Genomic DNA, 19829 nt, shown 5'->3' with positions numbered 1-19829 from the left:
CATGTCATCATTTTTCTCCCTCTTCTCTGCTGAATTATGCATTACTTAGTGTACAATTGCAATAACATGTCCTCCTTACTATCTTCCCTTGATATTCACAATCAATAATTTCTCTCCAAATTTACATAACACATTGCTCGAATTTCATGAATTAGCGTTCATTATGCACTATTTGATATTCTGATTATTGATACCTGCATATAAATATATTCCAAGAAGATTGATCTTATGTAAAATTTAAATCTCTTCCAATAATTAGCACATTCATTTTCAAAGACAATATACTCACTAAATGTTTGTTTTGTACTGAAATGAATTTATTTATTTCACTGTGTTTGATGTCAGAGATTGCTTTTATTATCAAACTGTTTAAACCAATGATGTTAAATAAAAATAATCCATTAAGTATATTTGATCCATACAGACTAATTATTGACTTGGAAAATACACATTTCCATTACCTATGTTCATTTATATTTTTATTTATTTTCTTAAATGTTCCCCCAATAAAATGTTAATCTTATTTGAGCAATATCTAGTAGTGTTGCTTAGTTATATGGCCACTGATACTTCAGATCTAAACTATATTTTCCAAATGAATTAATTAATTTTGTTTGTTTATTTGAAATTCACACAGTGTGAGCAAAAAGTTAGTGTGTGTATATATATATATATGTATATATATTATTGAATATTTTTATTTTCAAAATATATGCATAGATAATTTTCAACATTTATCCCCGAAAAACCTTGTGTTCCATTTTTTTTCCTTACTCTCAATCTCTCCCCTAGAAGGCAAGTAATCCAATATATGTTAAACATTTGCAATTTTGCAATTCTTTTATACAAATTTCCACAATTATCCTGATGCACAAGAAAAATCAGATCAAAAAGGAAAAAAAAAACAATGAGAAAGAAAACAAAATGCAATTACATAACAAAAATAGAGAAAATACTACATTGTTATCCATACTCAGTGCCCACAGTCCTATCTCTGGGGGCATCTAGATAGCTCTCTCTTCATCACAAGATCATTGAAACTGGCCTGAATCATGCCATTGTTGAAAAGAGCCACATACATCAGAATTAATCATTTTATAATCTTGGTGTGGCCATGTATGTGCATCTGTTGCCAGATCTACTGGTTCTATTCACTTCACTTAGCATCTTCACTTAGTCTCTCCAGGCCTTTCTGAAATCATTCTGCTCATTGTTTCTTATAGTATAATGATATACCATAACATTCATATACCTCAACTTATTCAGCCATTCTACAACTGATGGGCTGCACTCAATTTCCAGTTTCTTGCCATTACAAAAACAACAACAACAACAACAACAACAACAACAACAACAACAACAACAGCAACAACAACAACAAAACTGCCACAGATATTTTTTGCACATATGGGTCCCTTTCCCTCCTTTAAGATCTCTTGGGATCCAAGTATAAAAATTGCTGATTCAAAGGATATGCATGTTTTGATAGCCCTTTGGATATAGTTCCAAATTGCTGTCCAACAATTGTTGAATCAATCAACAATTCCACCAACAATGTATTAGTGTCTCAGTTTTCCCCACATCCACAACATTTATCATTATGCTTTCCTGACATCTAAGCCAATCTAAAAGATGTATAGAGTTACCTCAGAGTTGTCTTGATTCGCATCTCTCTGATCAATAGTGATTTAGAGCACCTTTTCATGTGATTAGAAATCGTTTTAATATTTTGCTCTGAAAATTGTCTGGTCATAACTTGTGATCATTTATCAATTGGCAATGGCTGAAATTGTTATAAATCTGACTTAATTCTCTCTGTATTTTAGAACTTTTATCAAAACCTTTGAATGTAAAACTTTTCCCAGTTTACTGCTTCCCTTCTAATTTTATCTGCAATGGGTTTGTTATACAAAAACCTTTTTTTAACTTAATATAATCCAAATTATCTATTTTTATTCCATAATGTATTCCAGTTCTTGTTTAGCCACAAATTCCTTCTTTCTCCACAGATCTGAGAGACAAACTATTCTTTGTTCTTCTAATTTGCTTATAATATCACTCATTATGTCCAAATCATGAACCCATTTCTACCGTATCTTGGTATATGGTGTTAGGTGTGGGTAAATCCCTAACTTCTACCATACTAATTTCAAAGTTTTCCAGCAATTTTTGTCAGAGTTAGTTCTTATCATGGGAACTGGGTTCAACAATCAATAACTATTGTGTCTAATAAACCTAACTTATTCCACTAACCAACTACTCTGTTTCTTAGCCAGTACCAAATGATTTTGATGACCACTGCTTTATAATATAGTTTTAGATCTAGTCTACAGCTAGGCCACCTTCATTTGCATTTTTTTCATTAATTACCTTGAAATTCTCGACCTTTTGTTCTTCCAGATGAACTTTGTTATTTTCTAACCTTATAAAATAAATTTTTGGGAGTTTGATTTGTATGGCACTGAATAAATACATTTATTAGGTTGTTTTGCCATTTTTATATATTAACTTGGCCTACCCATGAACACTTGATATTTTCCCAGCTGATTATATCTGACTTTCTTTGTGTGGAAAGTGTTTTCTAATTGTGTTCATATAATTCCTGACTTTGTGATGGTAGGTAGACTCCCAAATATTTTATTTTATCAACAGATATTTTAAATGGAATTTCTCTTTCTATGTCTTGCTGCTGTACTTTGTTGGAAACATAAAAATTCAGATGATTTATGTGGATTTATTTTGTATCTTGCAACTTTGCTAAAGTTGTGAATTGTTTCTTGTAGTTTTTTTGTTTGTTTGTTTGTTTGTTTGTTTTTTAGTTGATTCTCCAGGATTCTGTAAGTATACCATCATATAATTTGCAAAGAATTAAAATTGGGTTTCCTCATTACCTATTCAAATTTCTTTTTTTTTTAATTATATTTTTGTCAAAACTAACATTTCTAATAAAATATTGAATAGTAATGGTGATAGTAGGCGATCTTGTTTCACCTCTGACCTTTTGGGAATGGTTTTACTTTATCTCCATTACATATAATGCTTACTGATGGCTTTAAATAGATGCTATTGTTCCTTTTAAGGAAAACTCAATTTATTCCTATAATCTCTAGTATTTTTATTAGGAATGAGTGTTGGATTTTGTCAAATGCTTTTTCTGAATCTATTGAGATAATCATATGATTTTGTTAGTTTGGTTATTGATATAGTCATTTATGCTGATAGTTTTCCTTATAATGAGTCAGCCCTGCATCCTGGTACAGATTCTACTTGGTCATGGTGTATTATCTAGGGATAAGTTGCTGTAATCTCTGGATTTTAATTCATTCTACTATCTGCTTCCATTTTATGGGAGAGTTCATCCCATTCACATTGACAATTAAAATGATTAACTCTATTTCCTGACATCTTATTTTCCCCAAATTATATTTTTTCCTTTCTCCCTTTCTCACCTCCCTAGTATTTTGCTTCTGACCACCACCTCCATTAAATAATCCTCCCCTTTTAGAGCTCCTCCCATTTTCTTATCCATTTTGCCTTCTACTTCTCTTCTCCCTTCTATTAGCCTCCCACTTTCCTTTTCCTTTTCCCCACCTATTTCCCTACACAGTAAGAAAAGTTTTTCTGTGATGCTAAATATGTGTGATATTCTTTCAGCCAAATATGATGAGAGTAAGATTCACACAAAGCTCATCCACCTTCCTTATATCCCTCTATTGTAGTAGGTCTTTTTTGCCTCTCCATGAGATATAATTTACCCCATTTTATCTCAATTTTTCTGTTCTTCCAGGACAATCTCTTTTCCACCTCGAGTTTCTTTTCATATCATGACAATAAAATCAAATTATACCTGCATCCTGTCAGTATACCCAAAACATAGATACAGGTTTCAAGAGTTAAACATATCTTCCCATATAGGGAATAAATTTCTTAACTTTTAAAAGAAAGTTATTTTTTTTTTTCTTTTTTATGCTTCTCTTAAATTCTGTATTTGAAGATCAAACATTCTGTTCAACTCTGGTCCTTTTATCAGGAATAAATAAAATTTACCTGTTTTATTGAATGTCCATCTTTTTCCATGAAAGATAATATGTAATTTTTCTAGGTAGTTGATTCTTGGCTGAAATTCAAGTACCTTTGTATTTTAGAATATCAGAATTCAGACCCTTCAATCCTTTAAAGTAAAAGCTATGACCTGGGTAATTATAATTGTGGCTCCTTAATATCTGAATTGTTTCTATATTTTCTCATTGATATAATTTTTAAATTTACCTACAATATTTTGTGGAATTTTTATTGTGGGGTCTCTTTTAGTCAGTACTTGGTGAATTCTTTCAATGACTCTTTTGCCCTCTGTTCTCCATATGAGGGCAGTTATCCTTTATGATTTCTTGAAAAGTGATATCTCATTTTTTTTGTTTGTTTGTTTTTGTTGTGTTGTGTTTTGTTTTTTTCCTCAAGGTTTTCAGGAAGTCCAGTAATTCCTATATTGACTTTCCTTGAACTGTTTTCTAGGTCAGATGTTTTTCCAGTAAGGTATTTTTTACATTTTCTTCTATGTTTTCAATTTTTTTGGCTTTGTTTGAGTGAATCTTAAAGTCTTTTTGATTCATTCAGTTTCCTTTGTTCAATTATAATTTTTAAGAATTATTTTCTTGGGAGCCAAGATGGTGGAGAAGGCACACGAGACTTTGTATGCTCCTCTTATGCCCTCATGACCAATTATTAAATTCAGCCTCAAAAATAGCACTTGACTAGTAAACTTCACAAAGATTAGAAGTACAACAACTTACAGCTGAAGATAATCTGGAAGACCACCAGAACAGGTTTGACCTGAAGGGCTGAAGCAGACCACTGCAAGCAGGGAGGTAGGAGAGTCTAGCATCCACAGCAGATCAAGAGCAGGGATGACTTCTGTGGCTAGAAAAGTTATAGAGACGACTCTTCCACAGACTGACTGCTCTGCCTTGATTACAAAGCAGTAGAAGAGCAGAGAAATTAAAACCAAAGGTAGAGGTTACTCTAAAAATGCCAGAACTTAACAAGATCTTGCTGTACCCACCCAAAACTGGAAGTGACTCAGCACAGATCACAGCACAGCTATGCAGCAGGAATCTGCATCACAGGGCTCTGGCAATCAGTCACTAATCTGCATAGCACTGGGGTGCAGTGTGGGGCTCGGCCTGGGGCAATAGGACTTCCCAGCATTACTGTGTTTCCCTAAGAACAGGCACTTCCAGTGCAGGTGGGAATTTGCTGGGGAACTACTAATACTCACAGCCTCACAGCAGGGCTTTGGCTTGGGATAGTGACACTTTCACTACTGAACTTCTAGCCTCAGGGCAGTTGCTAATCTGCACAGTAAGGGTTCTTCACTGGGCAGTTTCTCAGCTTGGCTGTGCAGGCCTGAGTCAATTCTGGTGGGGAATATTTTTCCATTTTTTCAGATAGTTTGCATAATATTGGAATTAGTTGTTCTTTAAACGTTTGGTAGAATCATATATAAATCCAACTAGTCCTGGACATTTTTTCTTAGGGAGTTGATTAATAGTTTGTTCAAGTTTTTTTCCTAAAATGGGACTATTTAAGTAACTTATATCCTCTTTTGTTAATCTGGACAATCTATATTTTTGTAAGTATTTCTCCATTTCCCTTAAATTATCATATTTATTGATATATACTTGTGCAAAATAACCCCTAATTATTGCTCTAATTCTTTCTTCATTGGTGGAATGTCCTCTCTTTCCATTGTTAATGCTAACAATTTGATTTTTTTCTGCCCTTTTTATAACCAAATTAACTAAAGATTTTTTTTTCATGAAGTGGAATCTTAGTTTTATTTATTAATTCATTTTCTTTTTCTTTTTTTTTTAATTTTCTCTTTTTCTTTGTTATTTTCTTTTTTATTAATCTTTCTTTTTATTTTCAGAATTTCAAATTTGGTATTTAATTAGGCATTGTTAATTTATTATTTGTCTAGCATTTTTAGTTGTAAGCCCAATTCATTGATCTTCTCTTTCCCTATTTTATGCATATAAGCATTTAGAATATGAAATTTCCCCTAATAATCACTTGGCTACATATCACAAAGTTTAGTATATTCTCTCTTTATTGTCATTCTTTTGGATGAAATCATCAACTATGTCTATGATTCATCTTTTCATCTACTCATTCTCTAAGATTAGATTATTTAATTTTCAAATAATTTATGATCTATTTTCCCTTGACTTTTATTGCAATTAATTTTAATTGCATCATGATCTGAGAAAATTGTATTTACTATTTCTGCCTTTCTGCATTTGATTTTGTAATTTTTATGCTCTAATACAATAATTTTGTGTAGATTCCATATATCACTGAGAAAAAGGTATATTATTTTCTGACTCCATTCAATTTTCTCCAAAGTTCTATCATCCCTAAGTTCTCTGGGATCCTGTTTACCTCCTTAACATCATTCTGATTTATTTTGTGGTTTGATTATCTAGTTCTGAGAGAACAAGTTTAGGATACCCTACCAGTAAAGTATTGCTCTCTAATTCTTCTTGCAGCTTTCAACTTCTCCTCTAGGAATTTAATGCATATATATATATATATATAATGTTAATATTGATATTATTTCTTTATCTATGATAACTTTAAGCAGGAGTGGTTCTTTTCCTTATCTTGTTTAAATTGATATATATATATATATATATATATATATATATATATATATATATATATATATATATATATATATATATATATATATTTTGCTTTTGCTTGATTTAAGATCAGCATTGCTACCCTTGCTTTTTTTTTTTTTTTAACCTCAGCTGAAGCATCATTTATTCTGCTTCCAACCTTTTACATTTACTCTAAATGTGTCACTCTGGTCTAAATAAGTTTCTTGTAAACAACAAATGGTAGGATTCTGGTATTTAATCCAATCTTCTATCTGCTTCCATTTTATGGGAGAGTTCATCCCATTCCCATTCACAGATAAAATTACTAACTCTGTATTTTCTGGCATCTTGTTTATTTCGTTATATTTTCCTCTTCCCTTTCCTCCTTTCCCTTCTTTCCACTATTTTGATACTGATCATGCACTCCCTCCTCTTTTGCAGCCCTTCTTACATTATTATACCTTTCTTCTTCTACTTTATATTCTCTCTTCTTTTAGTTTACTCACTTCCTTCTCCATTTCTCCCCCTAATTCTCTATAGAGTGAGACAAGCTTCTCTGTGAAAATAAATGTTTCTGATATTCTCTCTTTGAATCAAATCTGATGAAAGTAAAATTCACACAATTCTCACCCTCCTTCCCTCTTTCCCTCAATTGCAATAGGACTTTTTATGCCTCCTCATGAAATGTAATTTACTCCCCTTTTGACTCCATTTTTTCTCTTCTTACAATATAATTTTCATTCCTCCTCTGATTTCTTTTGTAAATCATCCCATTAAGACTAAATTATAACTGCATCCTCTAAATATACCCATAACAGAGAAGCAGATCTCAAGAGTTAAACATGTTGTTTCTTTCCTTATCTCTTTTAACTAAGATTTTTTTTTAACTTCAGCTGAAACATAATAGATTCTGCTCCAGCCTTTTATCTTTACTTTTGTAAAAAAAAATGTAGGATTCTGGCTTGTAATCCAGTCTCCTATAGGCTTCCCTTATATAGGACAGTTCATCCCATTCATATTCACAGATAAACGTGCTAATTGTATGTCCTGCCATCTTATTTTCCCTGCTATATTTTTCTCTTTCTCCTTTCCCTCTTCAGGAGCGGAGCCAAGATGACAGAGAAGATACACGTGAATTTGTAAGCTCCCTTTTCCCCTCAATACCAACTAATTAAATCAGCCTCAAAAATAACCCTGGACTGATAAAAACCACAAGGATTAGAAGCACAACTTACCAGCCGAAGAGATTCTGGAATTTCAACAGAAAAGGTCAATTCCAAGGGGAGGAAGAAAAAAAAAAAATGATCAGCACATTGGGGCTAGCACACTGTGCCAAATGGGCTGGGGAGAACTCTGGGATCAGAGAAGCGACTGAGATAGAAGAATCTGGCATAGGCTGATAGCTCTATTCTGCTTTTAAAAATAGAAGATCAGAAGAGAAATCAAAGCCACGTTAAAGCCGCCTGCTGCTGTCCAGGGCTTTTCCTTGGGGCAGTTAAGAACCTGAACAGAGTGGGACAGCCTGAGGCAGCCTCTAATCAATATAGTGCAGGGCTCAGTCTGAGGCAGTGGAATTCTCCCTGCAGTGAAACTCTAGCAGCAATGGAACTCCCATAATAGCAGAACCTTTGTAGCAGGAACTGTGCTTTCCAGGCAGATACTTCTGGTTTGAGCACAGGGGCTTTTTGTGCATCAGCTGCTAATATCCATGGACCCAGGTAAGCTTTGGCTGGGGTTTGTGACACTTTCACTGTTCAGCCTCTAGTCTCAGGGCAGTAGCTAGGCCACACAGCGAGGGTCCTTCACTGTGTACTCCTCTCAATGCAGCCATGCTAAATATCTCTAGGTCACTTCTGAGGGGGAGGGGAACTCTCTCCCAGAACTCTCTCTTAGTCCAGACACAGGAAGCGTCCTATCCCTGTCTGGGAAGAAGCTCATAAATAAATTTCCTACCCAAAGAGCAGACCCCACACAGAATTTTAACAATGGGTAAGAAGCTGAAGAGAACGATTGACAACTTCTATACAGAGAAAGAATGGGTATCCAACCCTGAGGAGGCAAACAGCAGACAGTCTCCAGATAACAGCCTAAAGGGGAATGATACTCACCCCCCCATCACATAACTCTCTCCTAGAAGAGACTATTAAAAAGTTAAGAGAGTTTGAAGAAAAATGGGGAAAGGAAAGAAAAGCTATGATAGAGAATAACAGAGTCCTAGGGGCGGAGCCAAGAGGATGCAGAAGATACATACAAATTTATAAAGTCCCTTCTTCCCTCATTACCAATTAGTTAAATCAGCCTCAAAAATAACACTGGACTGATAGAAACCACAAGGATTAGAAGCACAACATACTAGCTGAAGAGAATCTGGATTTTCAACAGAAAAGGTCGGTTCCCAGGGGAGGAAGAAAAAAGGCCAGCACAGACAGTTGGGTGGTGGCACACTGCGCCGATAGAGCTGGGGAGAACTCTGGGATCAGAGAAACCACTAAGATAGAAGAATCTGGCACAGGCTGTTAGCTCTTCCATGCTTATAAAAGAGCAGTTCAGTAGAGAAATCAAGCCACTTTAAAATATAAAGCCAGAACCTAGAAACACCCCAATCCAGAAGTGACCTAACAGATCTCGGCATGGCTGTGCAGCCGCTTTCTGCTGTCTGGGCCTCACCTTGGGGTAGTTAAGAGCCTGAACAGTGGGGACACAGCCTGAGGCACCATCTAATCCACATAGTGCCAGGCTTTGCCTGAGGCTGTGGAACTCTTGCAGCCCTGGAATTCCCAGAGAAGCAGAACCTTTGAAATAGGGACCGCGGTTTCTGGGCAGACACTTCTAGTTTGAGCACAAGGGCTTTTCACATCAGCTGCTGATATCCACGCCCCATGGGACGCATTGGCTGGGCTTTGTGTCACCTTTACTGTTCAGTCTTTAACCTCAGGGAAGTCTCTAGGACACACAGCAGGGTCCTTCTCTGGGCAACCCTCACAGTGCAGGCATACTAATCACCTCTAATGCACTTCCAGGGAGGGGGAGGGAAACTCTCTCCCAGAGCTCTCTCTTAGCTCAGACACAGGAACCGCTGCATCCATCCTGTTTGGGAGGAAGCTAGTAAAGAAATAAATAAATAAACTTCTTACCCCAAGGACAGACCCCAGCAGATTTTTATCAATGAGTAACAAGCTGAAGAGAATGATTGATTCCTTCTACACAGAGAAAGAGCGGGTATCCAACCCCGAAGAAGTTAACAGCAGAGAGTCAGCAGATAACAGCCTAAAGGGGAACGATTCCTGTCCCCCATCACATAACTCTCTCCTGGAAGAGATTATTAAAAAGTTAAGAGAGTTTGAAGAAAAATGGGGAAAGGAAAGAGAAGCTATGATAGAGAATAACAACGTTGTGAAATTTGAGTTGGAAAAAATAAAGAATTAACAGGAGATGCAGGGAAAGAAAATTTGTGAATTAGAAAAGGTTAAAAAAATCACAGGAAAGTAGGATTTCTGAATTGGAAAAGATAAAAAAGTCCCAAGAAAGTAGGATTTCTGAATTGGAAAAAGAAAATAATTCTCTAAAAAAAAATAGGGAAATGGAAAAAAAATCAATAGAGCAAAATAATTCATTTAAAAACTCAATTGGGCATATACAAAAATAACTAAAAAATGTGAATGAAGAAAATAGCTCCTTAAAAATCAAGATGGAACAAATAGAAATGAATGATTCATTGAGAACCCCAAAATCAGTCAAACAAAAAAATAAATGAAAAGCTGGAGAATAATGTCAAATACTTACTGGGAAAATCTATAGATATCTTCATAACTGTATCTCTGTTGTGGATAAATAGAAAGTACACATGGATAATTTGATTTTACTGATATAAAAAAAGAGGGAGTAGTAAAGGAAAAGGAGTAGTATCAGAAAAAGGAGGAGTGATAAGAAGAGGGAAACTACATCCCAGGAAGAGGCATAGAAAATATACCATATCTGAGGGAATTTAGAGAGGGGTAGAAACATTGTGTGAATCTTATTCTCATCAGAGTAGACTCAAAGAGAAAATAATTGACATCTTTGTTTTTAAGAGAATTCTCTCTCACCTCATTAAAAGGGGGGAGAGGAAAAGGGAAAAGGAAAAGGGGAATAAGGGAAGGGTACAATAAAAGGGAAGGGATTTGGAAATAGGGGGAGGGATACTAAAAAGGGAGGGCTATGTGTCACAAGTGGGGTCTATAAATTAAATATTGTGGAAGGAGTTCGGGGGGTCAAGGGAAAAAAAGCATATTCTGGGGATAATATGATGGCAGGAAACACAGAATTAGTAATTTTAACTAAATGTGAATGGGATGAACTCTCCCATCAAACAGAAATGGATAGCAGACTGGATCAAAAGTCAGAACCCTACAATATGTAGTTTACAGGAAACACACTTAAAGCAGGGAGACACATACAGAGTAAAGGTAAAAGGTTGGAGCAGAATCTATTATGCTTCATCTAAAGTCAAAAAAGTAGGGGTAGCCATCCTTATCTCAGATCAAGTAAAAGCAGAAGTTGATCTAATTAAAAGATATAAGGAAGGAAACTATATCCTGCTAAAAGGTACCATAAACAATGAAGCCATGTCAATACTGAACATATATGCACCAAGTGGTACAGCATCTAACTTTCTAAAGGAAAAGTTAAGAGAGTTGCAAGAAGAAATAGACAGTAAAACTATAATAGTGGGAGATCTCAACCTTGCACTCTCAGATTTGGACAAATCAAACCACAAAATAAATAAGAAAGAAATTTAAAAAGTAAATAAAACATTAGAAAAACTAGGTATGATAGACATTTGGAGAAAACTGAATGGTGATAGAAAGGAATATACTTTCTTCTCAGCAATTCATGGAACCTATACAAAAATTGACCATATATTAGGACATAAAGATCTCAAAATTAAATTCAGGAAGGCAGAAATAATAAGTGCCTTCTTCTCCTATCACAATGCAATAACAACTACATTCAGTAAGAAGTTAGGGGTAAGTAGACCAAAAAGTAATTGGAAACTGAATAATCTCATCTTAAAGAATGACTGGGTGAAACAGCAAATTATAGAAACAATTAATAATTTCACCCAAGATAATGACAATATGAGACATCATACCAAAACCTGTGGAATGCAGCTAAAGCGGTAATAAGGGGAAATTTTATATCTTTAGAGGCTTATTTGAAGAAAATAGAGAAAGAGAAGATTAATGAATTGGGCCTGCAACTTAAAAAGCTGAAAAAAGACCAAATTAAAAACCCCCAACTAAAAGTCATACTTGAAATACAAAAATTAAAGGGAGAAATCAATAATATACAAAGTAAAAAAAATTGCATTAATAAAGAAAACTAAGACTGGGTTTTATGAAAAACTAATAAAATAGATAAACCTTTGGTAAATCTGATCCGAAAAAGGAAAGAGGAAAATCAAATTGTTAGTCTTACAAATGAAAAGGGGGATCTTTCCACCAATGAAGAGGAAATAAGAGAAATAATGAGTTACTTTGCTCAACTTTATGCCAATAAATTTATTAACTTAAGTGAAATGGATGACTTCTCCAAAAATATAGGCTCCCTAGATTAACAGAGGAGGAGATAAATTGCTTAAATAGTCCCATTTCAGAAAAAGAAATAGAACAAACTATTAATCAACTCCCCAGGAAAAAATCCCCAGGGCCAGATGGATTCACATGTGAATTCTACCAAACATTTAAAGTACAATTAGCCCCAATGTTATATAAATTATTTGAAAAAATAGGGGATGAAGGAGTCCTACCAAACTCCTTTTATGACACAGATATTGTACTGATACCTAAATTAGAAAAGAGAGAGAGAGAGAGAGAGAGAGAGAGAGAGAGAGAGAGAGAGAGAGAGAGAGAGAGAATAACAATGTACTGAAATTTGAGTTGGAAAAAATAAAGAATTCACAAGAGGTGCAGGGAAACAAAATTTGTGAATTAGAAAAGGTTAAAAAATCATAGGAAAGTAGGATTTCTGAATTGGAAAAAAGGAAATAATTCCCTAAAAAAAATTAGTGAAATGGAAAAAAAATTCAACAGAGCAAAGTAATCATTTAAAAACTCAATATGGCATATACAAAAAGAACTAAAAAAATGTGAATGAAGAAAATAACTCATTAAAAATCAGGATTGAACAAATAGAAATGAACGATTCATTGATAAACCAAGAATCAGTCAAAGAAAACCAAAAAAAAAAAAAAAAGAAAAAAAAAAGAAAAGCTGGAGAATAAGGTCATATATTTACTGGTAAAATCTACAGACATGGAAAATAGATCTAGGAGAGATAATCTGAGGATCATAGGACTTCCGGAATATTATGATGAAAAAAAAGAGCCTAGACTATTTTACAGGAAATCATCAAAGAAAACTGTTGAGAGATAGTAGAAACAGAAGGGAAAAAATATGTTGAAAGATTTCATTGAATACCTTCTGGAAAAGATCCTAAAAAAATTAACTCTATGGAACATTGTGGCTAAGCTGCAGAATTACCAAACTAAGGAAAAATAGTGCAAGCAGGTAGGAAAAAAAAATTCAAATATCAAGGTGCCACAATTAGGGTCACACAAGATCTGGTTGTCTCCACATTAAAGGATCAAAGGGCCTGGAACATGATATTGTGAAAATCAAAAGAACAAGGATTGCAACCAAGAATAATCTACCCAGCTAAGTTTAGCATTTTCTTCAATGGAAGAAGATGGTCATTTAATGAAACAGAGGAATTCCATTTGTTTCCTTTCCCTCTTCACTGATGTTTTACTTCTGCCCAATCACTCCACAAACAGCACTCCTTTTTATAACCCCTCTTCCCTTTCATATCCCTTTCCCCTTCTACTTTTGTTCTCCCTTTTGTTAGCCTTGTACTTTCATTTCTCTATTCTCCTTTCTTATAAGATGATAGAAGTTTCTTTATTAAACTAAATAAGACTGATATTATCTCTTTGAGACTAATATAATGAGTAAGGTTCACACAATGCTCTAAAGCTGTAATTTACTTTCCCCATTTACCTTCTAATTCTCTTTTAATTCTTCAAGTAGAGCCTTTTGAATTGAATAACAAATCATAGATAGCATCCATTGAGGCTTCATTTGGAGATGTTCTGCATTTAATATTTTCAGGTATTGAAGTCTGTCATTCCTTGTCTACATAATAACTATCTATGGTCAGACCTTTTTTATTTTATCTTCTCTGGATCTATTTTCCAGGCCATTTGGTTTTTCTAATGAGATGTTTTACACTATGTTCTATATTTTTATTATTTTAGTTTTGTATTGTTGTTTCTTGATTTCTCATAAAACCTTTTAATTTCTATTTTTTTAGTTCTATTTTTTTAAGGAATTATTTTCTTCAGTGAGTTTGTGTACTTCTTTTCTTATTTGTTCAATTCTATTTTCAAAAGAGTCATTTTCTTTTTTGGGGGGGGCATTATTGTCCCAACTTTCTTTTTTATTAATTTTATAATTATAACATTTTTTGACAGTCCATATGCGTGGGTATTTTTTTTTCAACATTATCCCTTGCACTCCCTTCAGTTCTGAATTTTCCCCTCCTTCCCTCCACCCCTTCCCCTATATGGCAGCCATTCCCATACATGTTAAATATGTTAGAGTATATCCTAGATACAATATATTTGCGCAGGACTCAATTGTTTTTTGTTGTTGTTGCACAGGAAGAATTGGATTCAGAAAGTAAAAATAACCATGGAAGAAAAACAAAAATGCAAACAGTTTACACTCATTTCCCAGTGCTCCTTCTGTTGGTATAGCTGATTCGTCCATCATTGATCAATTGGATCTGAATTAGATCTTCTCTTTGTTGAAGATATCCACTTCCATCAGATTACATCCTCATACAGTATCATTGTTGAAGTGTATAATGATCTCCTGGTCTGCTCATTTCACTCAGCATCAGTATCAGTATCAGTTCTCCAAGCCTCTCTGTGTTCATTCTGCTGGTCATTTCTTACAGAACAATAATATTCCATAACATTCATATACCATAATTTACCCAACCATTCTCCAATTGATGGGCATCCATTCATTTTCCAGTTTCTAGTAACTACAAAAAGGGCTGCCACAAACATTTTGGCACATACAGGTCCCCTTTCCCTTCTTTAGTATTTCCTTGGGATATAAGCCCAGTAGTAGCACTGCTGGATCAAAGGGTATGCACAGTTTGATAACTTTTTGGGCATAATTTCTGATTGCCCTCCAGAATGGTTGGATTCTTTCACAATTCTACCAACAATGTATCAATTTCCCAGTTTTCCCACATCCCCTCCAACATTCATCATTATTTTTTCCTGTCATCTTAGCCAATCTAATAGATATGTAGTGGTATCTCAGAGTTGTCTTAATTTGCATTTTTCTGATCAATAGTGATGTGGAACATCCTTTCATATGAGTGGAAGGAGTTTCAATTTCATCATCTGAAAATTGTCTGTTCATATCCTTTATTTATCAATTGGAGAATGACTTGATTTCTTATATATTAGAGTCAATTTTTTATGTATGTTGGAGTTGAGGCCTTAAAAGAGTTATTTTCAATCAATCCTGATGGACATGGTTCTTTTAAATAATAAAGTGATTCAGGTTAATTCCAGCGGACTTGTAATAGAGAGAGTTATCTTTATTCATGGTGAAGACTGTGAGGCCTGAGTCTGGATCACGGCATAGCATTTTTATTTTTATATTTTGTTTTCTTTCTCTTTTTTAATCTGATTGTTCTTGTGCAGCATGATAAGTGTGAAGGTATATTGGGAGAATTGCATGTGTTTATCATATGTAAGATTTCTTGATGTCTGAGGGAGGGGATGGAGAGAAAGGAGGGAGGAAAAATTTGGAACACAAGATTTTGCAGGGATGAGTGTTGAGTATTATCTGCATATATTTTGAAGATAGAAGGCTATTTAAAAATAGTTATTTCCTTCAGTGGATTTTTGTGACTCTCTTTTCATTTGCCTTTTTCTGATTTTTAAGGCATTCTTTTCCTATGGGCTTTAAAAAAATTCTTTACCATTTGATCTACACTGTGTTTTTTTTTTAATAGGTTTTATTTAGCAGATATATGCATGAGTAATTTTACAATATTGAGAATTTCCAAACCCTTTGTTCTAATTTTTCCCGTCCCCCCAGATGGCAGGTTGACCAATACATGTTAAATATGTTAAAGTATAAATTAAATATATGTCCAAACAGTTGTTTTGCTGTACAAAAAGAATCAGACTTTGAAATAGTGTACAATTAGCCTGTGAAGGAAATCCAAAATGCAGGCAGACAAAATTAGAGGGATTGGGAATTCTATGTAGTGGTTCATAATCTTCTCCAAGAGTTCTTTTGCTGGATGTAACTGGTTCAGTTCATTACTACTCTATTGGAACTGATTTGGTTCATCTCACTGTTAAAAATGGCCGCACACATTAGAATTGATCAGTATTGTTGTTGAAGTATACAGCAATCTCCTGGTCCTGCTCATTTCACTCAGCATGAGTTCATGTAAGTCTCTCCTGGCCTTTCTGAAATCATCCTGTTCGTCATTTCTTACAGAACAACAATATTCCATAATATTTATAAACCACAATTTATTCAGCCAATCTCCAATTGATGGGCATCCGTGTAGTTTCCAGTTTTTGGCCACCACAAAAAGGGCTGCCACAAACATTTTTGCACATGCTGGTCCCTTTCCCTTCTCCAAGGTCTCTTTGGGGTATAAGCCCAATAGTAACACTGCTGGGTCAAAGGGTTTGATAACTTTTTGAGCATAGTTCCAAATTGCTCTCCAGAATGGCTGGTTGTATTCACAATTCCACCAACAATCCATCAGTGTCCCTGTAACACATCCCCTGCAACATTCTGCATTATTTTTCCCTATCATTCTAGCCAACCTGACAGGAGTGTTGCAATGTTATTTATTTTTTTAAGGTGTTATTTTCTTCAGTGTTTTTTGTATGTCTTCTTTATTGAGCTGTTGACTCATTTTTTCATGATTATCTTACATGACACTCATTTGTCTTCCCAATTTTTCCTCAATTTCGTCTTTGTAGTGCTCTGCTTCCAGGGTAGGGGGTGTATAGTTCCACACTTCAAGGGTTTGATATAGCTGTTTTCAGGGAAACTTCCAGGGACTTATGCATTTTTAGTTCTTACAAGGGAATATAATTTAAGGAGAGGTCTGTTTACTCCTCTCCTAAACGGTGCTGTGATCTGTGAGCAACTACAAGCATTCTTTTCTGACCTAGGACTGTGCTTCACTGTGCTTGCAAGCTCTGGTTTATTGTGCTCTGAGTCTCCTGGGATTGCCTCCTAGGACTGCCACCCAGTTTTGAGTATGAGCAAAGCAAGGGAGCCTTATCTCAGTGATAACAAAGGCCCACTATAATCTCCTGCTCAGTTTTTTGATCCCCTTGCCATCTGTGGGCTGAAAATCCCTGAAGGAACAGATACTGCTGCTTGATTCAATGACTGAGAAGATATGCTCTAGACCTGTACTAGAGTGTGCTCCATTTTCATCTTGTGTAAAAGCTTTCCTGCTAATTTCTCTAAGTTGTCTTGGACTGGAATCTCACTTCATCTTTTTATGGGTTCTGCTGCTCAAGAATTTGATTATAGTAATTATTTAAATGTATTTTAAATACCTTTAAATTTAAATATCTTAAAACTCAGATGAGTCCCTGCCTTTACCATCTTGGCTCTACCCTGTAACATCAGTGTTTAAAGAGAGAATTGACTTTTATCATGAAACTCATTAGTGTTCATTTCTGTGGTCCCTGTTGCATTAAAACATATACACTTTCTGAATAGTGAATGGGAAAAGAAAGATTATTTGTTGTTAATCATAAAGGATTAAAAGTGTTTGGTTAATAGAAAAAATAACTTCAGTCATGGACTTCATGTTCTAACTAGAGTCTAGATACTGCCTCTCCAATTAAGAAGGTACTGCCATTGCAAATATTAGAGAAATGCCAGGTAAGAACAATGTACAGTTACTGATCTATAACCCCACTTCATGCACTGAAAAGATGTTGTAATTGTACCGTTAAGTTCCACGAAACTGTAAGTCGTGCTCTACCTTTATTATCTAAGTGATCAAAACACTCCCTTAAAAGACACCTCCTGAAAATTCAAATAATTCAATACATTTTGAATAAAAAGGGGCACCCTTGTGATGAACTTTATTTTATAATGACCCCAAGAATAATTGTCCTTTGGCTATCCCATCTTTTTTATCCAGAAGAGAGTAATAAGAGCAGTTTTCTTTAGTTCTATCTTTTATAGGTGTGCTCTCTGTGGTGATCAGAAACAGCACCAGTGACTAGTTCATAGGTGCACACATTAAACATTTTGGAAGTGGTGCTTCAAAAATGTGCTGTGGAATCAATGAAATCCTTTGTCAAGATTTACCCACCAATCACTCTCTCAAACATGATGGTGCAGAACAATCATTCATTTATTTACTACAGGTACATTAGAAATTGGGAGTCTCATTGGTAGGTCTTCCTAACCTGGTTCTGATGATGGAAATAAATCCACCATTCAAATAGGCAGCTAAGTTAGGCTAAGAGTTTACTGTATTGCAGATAAAATATTTATGTTATTTTTGTGCTTTTTCCTAACTGCTTTTGAGAGGCCAAGTTCCCATCAGAATCAGAGGATAGGAATTTTCTAAGATGGAGAGCTTTGTGCTTTTTTTTTCCTATTCATTTATCTGGGGAGCTGCTTTGTTGCTGAGTTTAAATGGAAAATTATGATAATATTTTCAAGTGAATATGTAATAGAAAAAAAAGTAAGGGAGGGGCAGGGGAATATGAAAATATGGAGACTGAAGAACTTCATCTAATCTCAGGTGAAGAATCACAAATCAGAGATTTAGAATTAGAAGTGAGCTGGAGATTATTTAATGTTACCCCCTTGGAAGCTGGTTACTACAAAGCAGTATTGGCAGAAAACATTTCTTGATCAAAATGAAACAAGATGCTTATGATACACACAGTTTAGAGCCATAAATTCTTATGCTGCTTTGAGGAAAATCCTGGCAAATGAAGTATCATAATAATATGGTACACAGAACCATATCTTAATTTGCCTTCTCTATCTGTTTGTGGTCTCTGCTAAGGTTGTGTTTGTCATAAACTTTAAACTGAACATTTATTGGAGGGGCGGAAAAGGACAGCAAGAAGAAAATCCACAAAGCATCACAAAGCTCTGCTTTGGTGAAAAGGTTCTGCTCTCTTAGTGAAGGACTACATAATTATGTCATAAATTGCAAGATAAAAGTCCATAGTTTAGTGGTAAACTGGTGTTTTAAAAGCAAAAAAATATCTAAAAATCATAGGATCGTAGAAGTAGAAATGGAAGGGATTAGAGATTAGTCCAATTAGCTCATTTCACAGAAAAGGAAAATGAGATCTGAAAATGTTTAATGACATAAAAAATCACAAAGAAAGTTTGATCAGGTTTTGTTCGTATTTTAAACCTCAAGGATTTAAAATTTCTTCATGAAAAAGAGATTTGTTCTTTAAACCATTATGAGGGAAATTGAATGGATTTCCTAGAAGCAGCTTATTTTCACAGTTAAACCATGAAAATTATTTATGTATTATCTCCCTCAATTAAATGTTTGCTCCTTGAAGGAAAATATTATGTAGTAGATTTTTTTTGTCTGTTTCTTTGTTTCTTTAGTGTTTAGTATAGTGCCTGGAATATCATAACCTATTAATATATTCTAGTTGGATGACACCTCAGGATTTTGTTGTTTTAAGTCTTATTTTCTTTATTTGGTGTTCTATTAAAAATGAATGAATGATTGTATCTTTAGAGAATACATGTATTATGCTTTGATCATGATTTAAATTACCTTAACTTATGTAAATAAGCACCTACTATATGCACAACACTTCCCTCACTGCATGAGGAGATAGATAATAAAAAGAATTTCCCTATTCATGAGAATCTAATTAGAAAAAAAGGCTTCACATATAAGATACACTTTACATATAAAAATCAAGGGATGAAACAAATAGAGAGCAATAGAAAATATGAAAAATATATTTAGATTAGGAAGGGAAATATTGAATGTGATTATTGTAAGGGGAGACATAGGGGAATGACCATTTATTATATAAAATTTAAATTTGAAAGT

At 34.4% G+C, this 19829-nt stretch overlaps 1 long non-coding RNA gene across 1 annotated transcript in view; it reads left to right on the top strand.

Annotated features, from left to right (window-relative positions):
- Positions 1-10780, top strand: part of LOC141546785 (uncharacterized) — a 57303-nt gene extending 46523 nt beyond the window's left edge. Inside the window, exon 3 of the long non-coding RNA XR_012483419.1 lies at positions 7763-10780. This is a non-coding gene — a long non-coding RNA (uncharacterized LOC141546785). The remainder of the gene's footprint in view (positions 1-7762) is intronic.
- The last annotated feature ends 9049 nt before the right edge of the window (positions 10781-19829 follow it).

Source organism: Sminthopsis crassicaudata, chromosome 6, assembly GCF_048593235.1.
Source record: "Sminthopsis crassicaudata isolate SCR6 chromosome 6, ASM4859323v1, whole genome shotgun sequence".
Taxonomy (NCBI): domain Eukaryota; kingdom Metazoa; phylum Chordata; class Mammalia; order Dasyuromorphia; family Dasyuridae; genus Sminthopsis; species Sminthopsis crassicaudata.
This window is presented reverse-complemented; position numbering and strand designations above follow the sequence as displayed.